We start from the raw sequence: 12,500 nt of genomic DNA, 5'->3' as shown, positions 1-12,500 counted from the left end.
AACTCAAGTAAATTCATTGATAAGTTGAAAAAATTAAATGTAAAATGTAATAGAAAAGAATGTTATGGCAGTATAAAATTACCTACTGCACTTGTTTTTCCCAGGTGGTCTCCCATCAAAGTACTGACCAGACCCAACACTGCATAGCTACCAAGATCAGACGAGATTGGGCAAGTCCAGTGTGGATTGGCTGTAGGTGCTCAAAAGCATTAACTTTAGACCTCTATTACTTCTTAACTCAAGGAAATTCATGGACAAGTTGAAAAAATTAAATGTAAAATGTAATAGAAAAGAATGTTATGGCAGTATAAAATTACCTACAGCACCTGGTATTCCCAGGTGGTCTCCCATCCAAGTACTAACCAGGCCCAACACTGCATAGCTTCCAAGATCAGATGAGATTGGGCATGTCCAGTGTGGTTTGGCTTTAGGTGCTCAAAAACATTAACTTTAGACATCTTTTACTTCTTAACTCAAGTAAATTCATTGATAAGTTGAAAAAATTAAATGTAAAATGTAATAGAAAAGAATGATATGGCAGTATAAAATTACCTACAGCACCTGGTATTCCCAGGTGGTCTCCCATTCAAGTACTAACCAGGCCCAACACTGCATAGCTTCCAAGATCAGACGAGATTGGGCATGTCCAGTGTGGTTTGGCTGTGGGCACTAAAAAACATTAACTTTAGACCTTTTTTACTTCTTAACTCAAGTAAATTCATTGATAAGTTGAAAAAATTAAAAGTAAAATGTAATAGAAAAAAATGTTATGGCAGTATAAAATTACCTACAGCACCTGGTATTCCCAGGTGGTCTCCCATTCAAGTACTAACCAGGCCCAACACTGCATAACTTCCAAGATCAGACGAGATTGGGCATGTCCAGTGTGGTTTGACTGTAAGTGCTCAAAAATATTAACTTTAGACATCTTTTACTTCTTAACTCAAGTAAATTCATTGATAAGTTGAAAATATTAAATGTAAAATTTAATAGAAAAGAATGTTATGGCAGTATAAAATTACCTACAGCACCTGGTATTCCCAGGTGGTCTCCCATTCAAGTTCTAACCAGGCCCAACACTGCATAGCTTCCAAGATCAGACGAGATTGGGCATGTCCAGTGTGGTTTGGCTGTAGGCACTAAAAAACATTACCTTTAGACCTCTTTTACTTCTTAACTCAAGTAAATTCATTGATAAGTTGAAAAAATGTTAAGTAAAATGTAATAGAAAAGAATGTTATGGCTATATAAAATTACCTACAGCACCTGGTATTTCCAGGTGGTCTCCCGTCCAAGTACTAACCAGGCCCAACACTGCATAGCCTCCAAGATCAGACAAGATTGGGCATGTCCAGTGTGGTTTGGTTGTAGGTGCTCAAAAGCATTAACTTTAGACCTCTATTACTTCTTAACTCAAGTAATTTCATTGATAAGTTGAAAAAATTTAATGTTTAATGTAATAGAAAAGACTGTTATGGCAGTATAAAAATACCTACAGCACCTGGGATTCTTAGGTGGTCTCCCATCCAAGTACTAACCAGGCCCAACACTGCATAGCTTCAAAGATCAGATGAGATTGGGCATGTCCAGTGTGGTTTGGCTGAAGGAGCTCAAAAACATTAACTTTAGACCTCTTTTACTTCTTTACTCAAGTAAATTCATTGATAAGCTGAAAAAATTAAATGTAAAATGTAATAGAAAAGAATGTTATGGCTGCATAAAATTACCTACAGCACCTGGTATTCCCAGGTGGTCTCCCATCCAAGTACTAACCAGGCCCAACACTGCATAGCTTCCAAGATCAGACGAAATTGGGCATGTCCAGTGTGGTTTGGCTGCAGGTGCTCAAAAACATTAACTTTAGACCTCTATTACTTCTTAACTCAAGTAAATTCATTGATAAGTTGAAAAAATTAAATGTAAAATGTAATAGAAAAGAATGTTATGGCAGTATAAAATTACCTACTGCACTTGTTTTTCCCAGGTGGTCTCCCATCAAAGTACTGACCAGACCCAACACTGCATAGCTTCCAAGATCAGACGAGATTGGGCATGTCCAGTGTGGATTGCCTGTAGGTGTTCAAAAGCATTAACTTTAGACCTCTATTACTTCTTAACTCAAGGAAATTCATGGACAAGTTGAAAAAATTAAATGTAAAATGTAATAGAAAAGAATGTTATGGCAGTATAAAATTACCTACAGCACCTGGTATTCCCAGGTGGTCTCCCATCCAAGTACTAACCAGGCCCAACACTGCATAGCTTCCAAGATCAGATGAGATTGGGCATGTCCAGTGTGGTTTGGCTTTCGGTGCTCAAAAACATTAACTTTAGACATCTTTTACTTCTTAACTCAAGTAAATTCATTGATAAGTTGAAAAAATTAAATGTAAAATGTAATAGAAAAGAATGTTATGGCAGTATAAAATTACGTACAGCACCTGGTATTCCCAGGTGGTCTCCCATTCAAGTACTAACCAGGCCCAACACTGCATAGCTTCCAAGATCAGACGAGATTGGGCATGTCCAGTGTGGTTTGGCTGTAGGCGCTAAAAAACATTAACTTTTTTACTTTAGACCTCTTTTACTTCATAACTCAAGTAAATTCATTGATAATTTGAAAAAATGTAATGTAAAATGTAATAGAAAAGAATGTTATGGCTATATAAAAATACCTACAGCACCTGGTATTCCTAGGTGGTCTCCCGTCCAAGTACTAACCAGGCCCAACACTGCAAAGCCTCCAAGATCAGACGAGATTGGGCATGTCCAGTGTGGTTTGGCTGTAGGTGCTCAAAAGCATTAATTTAGACCTCTATTACTTCTTAACTCAAGTAAATTCATTGATAAGTTGAAAAAATTTAATGTAAAATGTAATAGAAAAGACTGTTATGGCAGTATAAAAATACCTACAGCACCTGGGATTCTTAGGTGGTCTCCCATCCAAGTACTAACCAGGCCCAACACTGCATAGCTTCAAAGATCAGACGAGATTGGGCATGTCCAGTGTGGTTTGGCTGAAGGAGCTCAAAAACATTAACTTTAGACCTCTTTTACTTCTTTACTCAAGTAAATTCATTGATAAGCTGAAAAAATTAAATGTAAAATGTAATAGATAAGAATGTTATGGCTGCATAAAATTACCTACAGCACCTGGTATTCCCAGGTGGTCTCCCATCCAAGTACTAACCAGGCCCAACACTGCATAGCTTCCAAGATCAGACGAGATTGGGCATGTCCAGTGTGGTTTGGCTGTAGGTGCTCAAAAACATTAACTTTAGACCTCTATTACTTCTTAACTCAAGTAAATTCATTGATAAGTTGAAAAAATTAAATGTAAAATGTAATAGAAAAGAATGTTATGGCAGTATAAAATTACCTACTGCACTTGTTTTTCCCAGGTGGTCTCCCATCAAAGTACTGACCAGACCCAACACTGCATAGCTACCAAGATCAGACGAGATTGGGCATGTCCAGTGTGGATTGGCTGTAGGTGCTCAAAAGCATTAACTTTAGACCTCTATTACTTCTTAACTCAAGGAAATTCATTGACAAGTTGAAAAAATTAAATGTAAAATGTAATAGAAAAGAATGTTATGGCAGTATAAAATAACCTACAGCACCTGGTATTCCCAGGTGGTCTCCCATCCAAGTACTAACCAGGACCAATACTGCATAGCTTCCAAGATCAGATGAGATTGGGCATGTCCAGTGTGGTTTGGCTTTAGGTGCTCAAAAACATTAACTTTAGACATCTTTTACTTCTTAACTCAAGTAAATTCATTGATAAGTTGAAAAAATTAAATGTAAAATGTAATAGAAAAGAATTTTATGGCAGTATAAAATTACCTACAGCACCTGGTATTCCCAGGTGGTCTCCCATTCAAGTACTAACCAGGCCCAACACTGCATAGTTTCCAAGATCAGATGAGATTGGGCATGTCCAGTGTGGTTTGGCTGTAGGCACTAAAAAACATTAACTTTTTTACTTTAGACCTCTTTTACTTCATAACTCAAGTAAATTCATTGATAATTTGAAAAAATGTAATGTAAAATGTAATAGAAAAGAATGTTATGGCAGTATAAAAATACCTACAGCACCTTGGATTCTTAGGTGGTCTCCCATCCAAGTACTAATCAGGTCCAACACTGCATAGTTTCCAAGATCAGACGAGATTGGGCATGTCCAGTGTGGTTTGGCTGTAGGTGCTCAAAAACATTAACTTTAGACCTCTTTTACTTCTTAACTCAAGTAAATTCATTGATAAGTTGAAAAAATTAAATGTAAAATGTAATAGAAAAGAATGTTATGGCAGTCTAAAATTATCTACAGCACCTGGTATTCCCAGGTGGTCTCCCATCCAAGTTCAAATCGGGCCCAACACTGCATAGCTTCCAAGATCAGACGAGATTGGGCATGTCCAGTGTGGTTTGGCTGTAGGTGCAAAAAACATTAACTTTAGACATCTTTTACTTCTTTACTCAAGTAAATTCATTGATAAGTTGAAAAAATTAAATGTAAAATGTAATAGAAAAGAATGTTATGGCAGTATAAAATTACCTACAGCACCTGGTATTCCCAGGTGGTCTCCCATTCAAGTACTAACCAGGCCCAACACTGCATAGCTTCCAAGATCAGACGAGATTGGGCATGTCCAGTGTGGTTTGGCTGTAGGTGCAAAAAACATTAACTTTAGACATCTTTTACTTCTTTACTCAAGTAAATTCATTGATAAGTTGAAAAAATTAAATGTAAAATGTAATAGAAAAGAATGTTATGGCAGTATAAAATTACCTACAGCACCGGGTATTCCCAGGTGGTCTCCCATCGAAATACTATCCAGGACCAACACTGCATAGCTTCCAAGATCAGACGAGATTGGGCATGTCCAGTGTGGCTTGGCTGTAGGTGCTCAAAAACATTAACTTTAGACCTGTTTTACTTCTTAACTCAAGTAAATTCAATGATAAGTTGAAAAATTAAATGTAAAATGTAATAGAAAAGAATGTTATGGCAGTATAAAATTACCTACAGCTCCTGGTATTCCCAGGTGGTCTCCCATCCAAGTACTAACCAGGCCCAACACTGCATAGCGTCCAAGATCAGATGAGATTGGGCATGTCCACTGTGGTTTGGCTGTAGGTGCTCAAAAGCATTAACTTTAGACGTCTATTACTTCTTAACTCAAGTAAATTCATTGATAAGTTGAAAAAATTAAATGTAAAATGTAATAGAAAAGAATGTTATGGCTGTCTAAAATTACCTACAGCACCTGGTATTCCCAGGTGGTCTCCCATCCAAGTACAAACCAGGCCCAACACTGCATAGCTTCCAAGATCAGACGAGATTGGGCATGTCCAGTGTGGTTTGGCTGTAAGTGCTCAAAAGCATTAAATTTAGACCTCTATTACTTCTTAACTCAAGTAAATTCATTGAAAAGTTGAAAAAATTAAATGTAAAATGTAATAGAAAAGAATGTTATGGCTGCATAAAATTACCTACAGCACCTGGTATTCCCAGGTGGTCTCCCATCCAAGTACTAACCAGGCCCAACACTGCATAGCTTCCAAGATCAGACGAAATTGGGCATGTCCAGTGTGGTTTGGCTGCAGGTGCTCAAAAACATTAACTTTAGACCTCTATTACTTCTTAACTCAAGTAAATTCATTGATAAGTTGAAAAAATTAAATGTAAAATGTAATAGAAAAGAATGTTATGGCAGTATAAAATTACCTACTGCACTTGTTTTTCCCAGGTGGTCTCCCATCAAAGTACTGACCAGACCCAACACTGCATAGCTTCCAAGATCAGACGAGATTGGGCATGTCCAGTGTGGTTTGGCTTTAGGTGCTCAAAAACATTAACTTTAGACATCTTTTACTTCTTAACTCAAGTAAATTCATTGATAAGTTGAAAAAATTAAATGTAAAATGTAATAGAAAAGAATGTTATGGCAGTATAAAATTACGTACAGCACCTGGTATTCCCAGGTGGTCTCCCATTCAAGTACTAACCAGGCCCAACACTGCATAGCTTCCAAGATCAGACGAGATTGGGCATGTCCAGTGTGGTTTGGCTGTAGGCGCTAAAAAACATTAACTTTTTTACTTTAGACCTCTTTAACTTCATAACTCAAGTAAATTCATTGATAATTTGAAAAAATGTAATGTAAAATGTAATAGAAAAGAATGTTATGGCTATATAAAAATACCTACAGCACCTGGTATTCCTAGGTGGTCTCCCGTCCAAGTACTAACCAGGCCCAACACTGCAAAGCCTCCAAGATCAGACGAGATTGGGCATGTCCAGTGTGGTTTGGCTGTAGGTGCTCAAAAGCATTAATTTAGACCTCTATTATATCTTAACTCAAGTAAATTCATTGATAAGTTGAAAAAATTTAATGTAAAATGTAATAGAAAAGACTGTTATGGCAGTATAAAAATACCTACAGTACCTGGGATTCTTAGGTGGTCTCCCATCCAAGTACTAACCAGGCCCAACACTGCATAGCTTCAAAGATCAGACGAGATTGGGCATCTCCAGTGTGGTTTGGCTGAAGGAGCTCAAAAACATTAACTTTAGACCTCTTTTACTTCTTTACTCAAGTAAATTCATTGATAAGCTGAAAAAATTAAATGTAAAATGTAATAGAAAAGAATGTTATGGCTGCATAAAATTACCTACAGCACCTGGTATTCCCAGGTGGTCTCCCATCCAAGTACTAACCAGGCCCAACACTGCATAGCTTCCAAGATCAGACGAGATTGGGCATGTCCAGTGTGGTTTGGCTGTAGGTGCTCAAAAACATTAACTTTAGACCTCTATTACTTCTTAACTCAAGTAAATTCATTGATAAGTTGAAAAAATTAAATGTAAAATGTAATAGAAAAGAATGTTATGGCAGTATAAAATTACCTACTGCACTTGTTTTTCCCAGGTGGTCTCCCATCATAGTACTGACCAGACCCAACACTGCATAGCTACCAAGATCAGACGAGATTGGGCATGTCCAGTGTGGATTGGCTGTAGGTGCTCATAAGCATTAACTTTAGACCTCTATTACTTCTTAACTCAAGGAAATTCATTGACAAGTTGAAAAAATTAAATGTAAAATGTAATAGAAAAGAATGTTATGGCAGTATAAAATTACCTACAGCACCTGGTATTCCCAGGTGGTCTCCCATCCAAGTACTAACCAGGCCCAACACTGCATAGCTTCCAAGATCAGACGAGATTGGGCATGTCCAGTGTGGTTTGGCTGTAGGTGCTCAAAAACATTAACTTTAGACCTCTTTTACTTCTTAACTCAAGTAAATTCATTGATAAGTTGAAAAAATTAAATGTAAAATGTAATAGAAAAGAATGTTATGGCTGTCTAAAATTACCTACTGCACTTGTTTTTCCCAGGTGGTCTCCCATCCAAGTTCAAATCGGGCCCAACACTGCATAGCTTCCAAGATCAGACGAGATTGGGCATGTCCAGTGTGGTTTGGCTGTAGGTGCTCTAAAGCATTACATTTAGACCTCTATTACTTCTTAACTCAAGGAAATTCATTGATAAGTTGAAAAAATTTAATGTAAAATGTAATAGAAAAGAATGTTATGGCAGTATAAAATTACCTACAGCACCTGGTATTCCCAGGTGGTCTCCCATTCAAGTACTAACCAGGCCCAACACTGCATAGCTTCCAAGATCAGACGAGATTGGGCATGTCCAGTGTGGTTTGGCTGTAGGCGCAAAAAACATTAACTTTAGACATCTTTTACTTCTTTACTCAAGTAAATTCATTGATAAGTTGAAAAAATTAAATGTAAAATGTAATAGAAAAGAATGTTATGGCAGTATAAAATTACCTACAGCACCGGGTATTCCCAGGTGGTCTCCCATCGAAATACTATCCATGACCAACACTGCATAGCTTCCAAGATCAGACGAGATTGGGCATGTCCAGTGTGGCTTGGCTGTAGGTGCTCAAAAGCATTAACTTTAGACGTCTATTACTTCTTAACTCAAGTAAATTCATTGATAAGTTGAAAAAATTAAATGTAAAATGTAATAGAAAAGAATGTTATGGCTGTCTAAAATTACCTACAGCACCTGGTATTCCCAGGTGGTCTCCCATCCAAGTACAAACCAGGCACAACACTGCATAGCTTCCAAGATCAGACGAGATTGGGCATGTCCAGTGTGGTTTGGCTGTAAGTGCTCAAAAGCATTAAATTTAGACCTCTATTACTTCTTAACTCAAGTAAATTCATTGAAAAGTTGAAAAAATTAAATGTAAAATGTAATAGAAAAGAATGTTATGGCTGCATAAAATTACCTACAGCACCTGGTATTCCCAGGTGGTCTCCCATCCAAGTACTAACCAGGCCCAACACTGCATAGCTTCCAAGATCAGACGAAATTGGGCATGTCCAGTGTGGTTTGGCTGCAGGTGCTCAAAAACATTAACTTTAGACCTCTATTACTTCTTAACTCAAGTAAATTCATTGATAAGTTGAAAAAATTAAATGTAAAATGTAATAGAAAAGAATGTTATGGCAGTATAAAATTACCTACTGCACTTGTTTTTCCCAGGTGGTCTCCCATCAAAGTACTGACCAGACCCAACACTGCATAGCTTCCAAGATCAGACGAGATTGGGCATGTCCAGTGTGGTTTGGCTTTAGGTGCTCAAAAACATTAACTTTAGACATCTTTTACTTCTTAACTCAAGTAAATTCATTGATAAGTTGAAAAAATTAAATGTAAAATGTAATAGAAAAGAATGTTATGGCAGTATAAAATTACGTACAGCACCTGGTATTCCCAGGTGGTCTCCCATTCAAGTACTAACCAGGCCCAACACTGCATAGCTTCCAAGATCAGACGAGATTGGGCATGTCCAGTGTGGTTTGGCTGTAGGCGCTAAAAAACATTAACTTTTTTACTTTAGACCTCTTTAACTTCATAACTCAAGTAAATTCATTGATAATTTGAAAAAATGTAATGTAAAATGTAATAGAAAAGAATGTTATGGCTATATAAAAATACCTACAGCACCTGGTATTCCTAGGTGGTCTCCCGTCCAAGTACTAACCAGGCCCAACACTGCAAAGCCTCCAAGATCAGACGAGATTGGGCATGTCCAGTGTGGTTTGGCTGTAGGTGCTCAAAAGCATTAATTTAGACCTCTATTATATCTTAACTCAAGTAAATTCATTGATAAGTTGAAAAAATTTAATGTAAAATGTAATAGAAAAGACTGTTATGGCAGTATAAAAATACCTACAGTACCTGGGATTCTTAGGTGGTCTCCCATCCAAGTACTAACCAGGCCCAACACTGCATAGCTTCAAAGATCAGACGAGATTGGGCATCTCCAGTGTGGTTTGGCTGAAGGAGCTCAAAAACATTAACTTTAGACCTCTTTTACTTCTTTACTCAAGTAAATTCATTGATAAGCTGAAAAAATTAAATGTAAAATGTAATAGAAAAGAATGTTATGGCTGCATAAAATTACCTACAGCACCTGGTATTCCCAGGTGGTCTCCCATCCAAGTACTAACCAGGCCCAACACTGCATAGCTTCCAAGATCAGACGAGATTGGGCATGTCCAGTGTGGTTTGGCTGTAGGTGCTCAAAAACATTAACTTTAGACCTCTATTACTTCTTAACTCAAGTAAATTCATTGATAAGTTGAAAAAATTAAATGTAAAATGTAATAGAAAAGAATGTTATGGCAGTATAAAATTACCTACTGCACTTGTTTTTCCCAGGTGGTCTCCCATCATAGTACTGACCAGACCCAACACTGCATAGCTACCAAGATCAGACGAGATTGGGCATGTCCAGTGTGGATTGGCTGTAGGTGCTCATAAGCATTAACTTTAGACCTCTATTACTTCTTAACTCAAGGAAATTCATTGACAAGTTGAAAAAATTAAATGTAAAATGTAATAGAAAAGAATGTTATGGCAGTATAAAATTACCTACAGCACCTGGTATTCCCAGGTGGTCTCCCATCCAAGTACTAACCAGGCCCAACACTGCATAGCTTCCAAGATCAGACGAGATTGGGCATGTCCAGTGTGGTTTGGCTGTAGGTGCTCAAAAACATTAACTTTAGACCTCTTTTACTTCTTAACTCAAGTAAATTCATTGATAAGTTGAAAAAATTAAATGTAAAATGTAATAGAAAAGAATGTTATGGCTGTCTAAAATTACCTACTGCACTTGTTTTTCCCAGGTGGTCTCCCATCCAAGTTCAAATCGGGCCCAACACTGCATAGCTTCCAAGATCAGACGAGATTGGGCATGTCCAGTGTGGTTTGGCTGTAGGTGCTCTAAAGCATTACATTTAGACCTCTATTACTTCTTAACTCAAGGAAATTCATTGATAAGTTGAAAAAATTTAATGTAAAATGTAATAGAAAAGAATGTTATGGCAGTATAAAATTACCTACAGCACCTGGTATTCCCAGGTGGTCTCCCATTCAAGTACTAACCAGGCCCAACACTGCATAGCTTCCAAGATCAGACGAGATTGGGCATGTCCAGTGTGGTTTGGCTGTAGGCGCAAAAAACATTAACTTTAGACATCTTTTACTTCTTTACTCAAGTAAATTCATTGATAAGTTGAAAAAATTAAATGTAAAATGTAATAGAAAAGAATGTTATGGCAGTATAAAATTACCTACAGCACCGGGTATTCCCAGGTGGTCTCCCATCGAAATACTATCCATGACCAACACTGCATAGCTTCCAAGATCAGACGAGATTGGGCATGTCCAGTGTGGCTTGGCTGTAGGTGCTCAAAAGCATTAACTTTAGACGTCTATTACTTCTTAACTCAAGTAAATTCATTGATAAGTTGAAAAAATTAAATGTAAAATGTAATAGAAAAGAATGTTATGGCTGTCTAAAATTACCTACAGCACCTGGTATTCCCAGGTGGTCTCCCATCCAAGTACAAACCAGGCCCAACACTGCATAGCTTCCAAGATCAGACGAGATTGGGCATGTCCAGTGTGGTTTGGCTGTAAGTGCTCAAAAGCATTAAATTTAGACCTCTATTACTTCTTAACTCAAGTAAATTCATTGAAAAGTTGAAAAAATTAAATGTAAAATGTAATAGAAAAGAATGTTATGGCTGCATAAAATTACCTACAGCACCTGGTATTCCCAGGTGGTCTCCCATCCAAGTACTAACCAGGCCCAACACTGCATAGCTTCCAAGATCAGACGAAATTGGGCATGTCCAGTGTGGTTTGGCTGCAGGTGCTCAAAAACATTAACTTTAGACCTCTATTACTTCTTAACTCAAGTAAATTCATTGATAAGTTGAAAAAATTAAATGTAAAATGTAATAGAAAAGAATGTTATGGCAGTATAAAATTACCTACTGCACTTGTTTTTCCCAGGTGGTATCCCATCAAAGTACTGACCAGACCCAACACTGCATAGCTTCCAAGATCAGACGAGATTGGGCATGTCCAGTGTGGTTTGGCTTTAGGTGCTCAAAAACATTAACTTTAGACATCTTTTACTTCTTAACTCAAGTAAATTCATTGATAAGTTGAAAAAATTAAATGTAAAATGTAATAGAAAAGAATGTTATGGCAGTATAAAATTACGTACAGCACCTGGTATTCCCAGGTGGTCTCCCATTCAAGTACTAACCAGGCCCAACACTGCATAGCTTCCAAGATCAGACGAGATTGGGCATGTCCAGTGTGGTTTGGCTGTAGGCGCTAAAAAACATTAACTTTTTTACTTTAGACCTCTTTAACTTCATAACTCAAGTAAATTCATTGATAATTTGAAAAAATGTAATGTAAAATGTAATAGAAAAGAATGTTATGGCTATATAAAAATACCTACAGCACCTGGTATTCCTAGGTGGTCTCCCGTCCAAGTACTAACCAGGCCCAACACTGCATAGCCTCCAAGATCAGACGAGATTGGGCATGTCCAGTGTGGTTTGGCTGTAGGTGCTCAAAAGCATTAACTTTAGACCTCTATTACTTCTTAACTCAAGTAAATTCATTGATAAGTTGAAAAAATTTAATGTAAAATGTAATAGAAAAGACTGTTATGGCAGTATAAAAATACCTACAGCACCTGGGATTCTTAGGTGGTCTCCCATCCAAGTACTAACCAGGCCCAACACTGCATAGCTTCAAAGATCAGACGAGATTGGGCATGTCCAGTGTGGTTTGGCTGAAGGAGCTCAAAAACATTAACTTTAGACCTCTTTTACTTCTTTACTCAAGTAAATTCATTGATAAGCTGAAAAAATTAAATGTAAAATGTAATAGAAAAGAATGTTATGGCTGCATAAAATTACCTACAGCACCTGGTATTCCCAGGTGGTCTCCCATCCAAGTACTAACCAGGCCCAACACTGCATAGCTTCCAAGATCAGATGAGATTGGGCATGTCCAGTGTGGTTTGGCTGTAGGTGCTCAAAAACATTAACTTTAGACCTCTATTACTTCTTAACTCAAGTAAAT

At 37.4% G+C, this 12,500-nt stretch overlaps 8 non-coding genes and 45 pseudogenes across 8 annotated transcripts; all 53 read right to left on the bottom strand.

Annotated features, from left to right (window-relative positions):
- Positions 1 to 79: 79 nt before the first annotated feature.
- On the bottom strand, positions 80 to 198 carry LOC148498843 (5S ribosomal RNA; annotated as a pseudogene).
- Positions 199 to 314: 116 nt separating this feature from the next.
- LOC148498842 (5S ribosomal RNA) lies at positions 315 to 433 on the bottom strand (annotated as a pseudogene).
- A 116-nt stretch (positions 434 to 549) lies between these two features.
- LOC148498841 (5S ribosomal RNA) lies at positions 550 to 668 on the bottom strand (annotated as a pseudogene).
- Positions 669 to 784: 116 nt separating this feature from the next.
- On the bottom strand, positions 785 to 903 carry LOC148498840 (5S ribosomal RNA; annotated as a pseudogene).
- A 116-nt stretch (positions 904 to 1,019) lies between these two features.
- Positions 1,020 to 1,138, bottom strand: LOC148498839 (5S ribosomal RNA; annotated as a pseudogene).
- A 116-nt stretch (positions 1,139 to 1,254) lies between these two features.
- Positions 1,255 to 1,373, bottom strand: LOC148498838 (5S ribosomal RNA; annotated as a pseudogene).
- A 116-nt stretch (positions 1,374 to 1,489) lies between these two features.
- LOC148498837 (5S ribosomal RNA) lies at positions 1,490 to 1,608 on the bottom strand (annotated as a pseudogene).
- Positions 1,609 to 1,724: 116 nt separating this feature from the next.
- Positions 1,725 to 1,843, bottom strand: LOC148498836 (5S ribosomal RNA; annotated as a pseudogene).
- Positions 1,844 to 1,959: 116 nt separating this feature from the next.
- LOC148498835 (5S ribosomal RNA) lies at positions 1,960 to 2,078 on the bottom strand (annotated as a pseudogene).
- A 116-nt stretch (positions 2,079 to 2,194) lies between these two features.
- On the bottom strand, positions 2,195 to 2,313 carry LOC148498834 (5S ribosomal RNA; annotated as a pseudogene).
- A 116-nt stretch (positions 2,314 to 2,429) lies between these two features.
- On the bottom strand, positions 2,430 to 2,548 carry LOC148498833 (5S ribosomal RNA; annotated as a pseudogene).
- Positions 2,549 to 2,672: 124 nt separating this feature from the next.
- On the bottom strand, positions 2,673 to 2,791 carry LOC148498832 (5S ribosomal RNA; annotated as a pseudogene).
- Positions 2,792 to 2,906: 115 nt separating this feature from the next.
- On the bottom strand, positions 2,907 to 3,025 carry LOC148498831 (5S ribosomal RNA; annotated as a pseudogene).
- Positions 3,026 to 3,141: 116 nt separating this feature from the next.
- Positions 3,142 to 3,260, bottom strand: LOC148498830 (5S ribosomal RNA). Its single transcript, XR_015870370.1, has one exon. It is a non-coding gene; the product is annotated as a 5S ribosomal RNA (ribosomal RNA).
- Positions 3,261 to 3,376: 116 nt separating this feature from the next.
- Positions 3,377 to 3,495, bottom strand: LOC148498829 (5S ribosomal RNA; annotated as a pseudogene).
- A 116-nt stretch (positions 3,496 to 3,611) lies between these two features.
- LOC148498828 (5S ribosomal RNA) lies at positions 3,612 to 3,730 on the bottom strand (annotated as a pseudogene).
- A 116-nt stretch (positions 3,731 to 3,846) lies between these two features.
- On the bottom strand, positions 3,847 to 3,965 carry LOC148498827 (5S ribosomal RNA). The gene has a single exon (XR_015871093.1). It is a non-coding gene; the product is annotated as a 5S ribosomal RNA (ribosomal RNA).
- Positions 3,966 to 4,089: 124 nt separating this feature from the next.
- On the bottom strand, positions 4,090 to 4,208 carry LOC148498826 (5S ribosomal RNA; annotated as a pseudogene).
- A 116-nt stretch (positions 4,209 to 4,324) lies between these two features.
- Positions 4,325 to 4,443, bottom strand: LOC148498825 (5S ribosomal RNA; annotated as a pseudogene).
- A 115-nt stretch (positions 4,444 to 4,558) lies between these two features.
- Positions 4,559 to 4,677, bottom strand: LOC148498824 (5S ribosomal RNA). The gene has a single exon (XR_015871076.1). It is a non-coding gene; the product is annotated as a 5S ribosomal RNA (ribosomal RNA).
- A 115-nt stretch (positions 4,678 to 4,792) lies between these two features.
- On the bottom strand, positions 4,793 to 4,911 carry LOC148498823 (5S ribosomal RNA; annotated as a pseudogene).
- A 115-nt stretch (positions 4,912 to 5,026) lies between these two features.
- Positions 5,027 to 5,145, bottom strand: LOC148498822 (5S ribosomal RNA; annotated as a pseudogene).
- Positions 5,146 to 5,261: 116 nt separating this feature from the next.
- On the bottom strand, positions 5,262 to 5,380 carry LOC148498821 (5S ribosomal RNA; annotated as a pseudogene).
- A 116-nt stretch (positions 5,381 to 5,496) lies between these two features.
- LOC148498820 (5S ribosomal RNA) lies at positions 5,497 to 5,615 on the bottom strand (annotated as a pseudogene).
- Positions 5,616 to 5,731: 116 nt separating this feature from the next.
- LOC148498819 (5S ribosomal RNA) lies at positions 5,732 to 5,850 on the bottom strand (annotated as a pseudogene).
- Positions 5,851 to 5,966: 116 nt separating this feature from the next.
- Positions 5,967 to 6,085, bottom strand: LOC148498818 (5S ribosomal RNA; annotated as a pseudogene).
- A 124-nt stretch (positions 6,086 to 6,209) lies between these two features.
- Positions 6,210 to 6,328, bottom strand: LOC148498817 (5S ribosomal RNA; annotated as a pseudogene).
- Positions 6,329 to 6,443: 115 nt separating this feature from the next.
- LOC148498816 (5S ribosomal RNA) lies at positions 6,444 to 6,562 on the bottom strand (annotated as a pseudogene).
- A 116-nt stretch (positions 6,563 to 6,678) lies between these two features.
- On the bottom strand, positions 6,679 to 6,797 carry LOC148498815 (5S ribosomal RNA). The gene has a single exon (XR_015870369.1). It is a non-coding gene; the product is annotated as a 5S ribosomal RNA (ribosomal RNA).
- A 116-nt stretch (positions 6,798 to 6,913) lies between these two features.
- On the bottom strand, positions 6,914 to 7,032 carry LOC148498814 (5S ribosomal RNA; annotated as a pseudogene).
- A 116-nt stretch (positions 7,033 to 7,148) lies between these two features.
- Positions 7,149 to 7,267, bottom strand: LOC148498813 (5S ribosomal RNA). The gene has a single exon (XR_015870368.1). It is a non-coding gene; the product is annotated as a 5S ribosomal RNA (ribosomal RNA).
- A 116-nt stretch (positions 7,268 to 7,383) lies between these two features.
- LOC148498812 (5S ribosomal RNA) lies at positions 7,384 to 7,502 on the bottom strand (annotated as a pseudogene).
- Positions 7,503 to 7,618: 116 nt separating this feature from the next.
- On the bottom strand, positions 7,619 to 7,737 carry LOC148498811 (5S ribosomal RNA; annotated as a pseudogene).
- Positions 7,738 to 7,852: 115 nt separating this feature from the next.
- On the bottom strand, positions 7,853 to 7,971 carry LOC148498810 (5S ribosomal RNA; annotated as a pseudogene).
- A 116-nt stretch (positions 7,972 to 8,087) lies between these two features.
- Positions 8,088 to 8,206, bottom strand: LOC148498809 (5S ribosomal RNA; annotated as a pseudogene).
- Positions 8,207 to 8,322: 116 nt separating this feature from the next.
- Positions 8,323 to 8,441, bottom strand: LOC148498808 (5S ribosomal RNA; annotated as a pseudogene).
- Positions 8,442 to 8,557: 116 nt separating this feature from the next.
- Positions 8,558 to 8,676, bottom strand: LOC148498807 (5S ribosomal RNA; annotated as a pseudogene).
- Positions 8,677 to 8,792: 116 nt separating this feature from the next.
- LOC148498806 (5S ribosomal RNA) lies at positions 8,793 to 8,911 on the bottom strand (annotated as a pseudogene).
- Positions 8,912 to 9,035: 124 nt separating this feature from the next.
- LOC148498805 (5S ribosomal RNA) lies at positions 9,036 to 9,154 on the bottom strand (annotated as a pseudogene).
- A 115-nt stretch (positions 9,155 to 9,269) lies between these two features.
- Positions 9,270 to 9,388, bottom strand: LOC148498804 (5S ribosomal RNA; annotated as a pseudogene).
- A 116-nt stretch (positions 9,389 to 9,504) lies between these two features.
- On the bottom strand, positions 9,505 to 9,623 carry LOC148498803 (5S ribosomal RNA). Its single transcript, XR_015870366.1, has one exon. It is a non-coding gene; the product is annotated as a 5S ribosomal RNA (ribosomal RNA).
- Positions 9,624 to 9,739: 116 nt separating this feature from the next.
- Positions 9,740 to 9,858, bottom strand: LOC148498802 (5S ribosomal RNA; annotated as a pseudogene).
- Positions 9,859 to 9,974: 116 nt separating this feature from the next.
- Positions 9,975 to 10,093, bottom strand: LOC148498801 (5S ribosomal RNA). The gene has a single exon (XR_015870365.1). It is a non-coding gene; the product is annotated as a 5S ribosomal RNA (ribosomal RNA).
- A 116-nt stretch (positions 10,094 to 10,209) lies between these two features.
- Positions 10,210 to 10,328, bottom strand: LOC148498800 (5S ribosomal RNA; annotated as a pseudogene).
- A 116-nt stretch (positions 10,329 to 10,444) lies between these two features.
- LOC148498799 (5S ribosomal RNA) lies at positions 10,445 to 10,563 on the bottom strand (annotated as a pseudogene).
- A 115-nt stretch (positions 10,564 to 10,678) lies between these two features.
- Positions 10,679 to 10,797, bottom strand: LOC148498798 (5S ribosomal RNA; annotated as a pseudogene).
- A 116-nt stretch (positions 10,798 to 10,913) lies between these two features.
- On the bottom strand, positions 10,914 to 11,032 carry LOC148498797 (5S ribosomal RNA; annotated as a pseudogene).
- A 116-nt stretch (positions 11,033 to 11,148) lies between these two features.
- Positions 11,149 to 11,267, bottom strand: LOC148498796 (5S ribosomal RNA; annotated as a pseudogene).
- A 116-nt stretch (positions 11,268 to 11,383) lies between these two features.
- LOC148498795 (5S ribosomal RNA) lies at positions 11,384 to 11,502 on the bottom strand (annotated as a pseudogene).
- A 116-nt stretch (positions 11,503 to 11,618) lies between these two features.
- Positions 11,619 to 11,737, bottom strand: LOC148498794 (5S ribosomal RNA; annotated as a pseudogene).
- A 124-nt stretch (positions 11,738 to 11,861) lies between these two features.
- Positions 11,862 to 11,980, bottom strand: LOC148498793 (5S ribosomal RNA; annotated as a pseudogene).
- Positions 11,981 to 12,096: 116 nt separating this feature from the next.
- Positions 12,097 to 12,215, bottom strand: LOC148498792 (5S ribosomal RNA; annotated as a pseudogene).
- A 116-nt stretch (positions 12,216 to 12,331) lies between these two features.
- LOC148498791 (5S ribosomal RNA) lies at positions 12,332 to 12,450 on the bottom strand. Its single transcript, XR_015871462.1, has one exon. It is a non-coding gene; the product is annotated as a 5S ribosomal RNA (ribosomal RNA).
- Positions 12,451 to 12,500: the final 50 nt, after the last annotated feature.

Source organism: Taudactylus pleione, unplaced genomic scaffold, assembly GCF_031769625.1.
Source record: "Taudactylus pleione unplaced genomic scaffold, aTauple2 ptg000550l, whole genome shotgun sequence".
Taxonomy (NCBI): Eukaryota; Metazoa; Chordata; class Amphibia; order Anura; family Myobatrachidae; genus Taudactylus; species Taudactylus pleione.
Note: the sequence above shows the minus strand (reverse complement) of the source record. Positions and strands in the feature narration are given on the sequence as shown.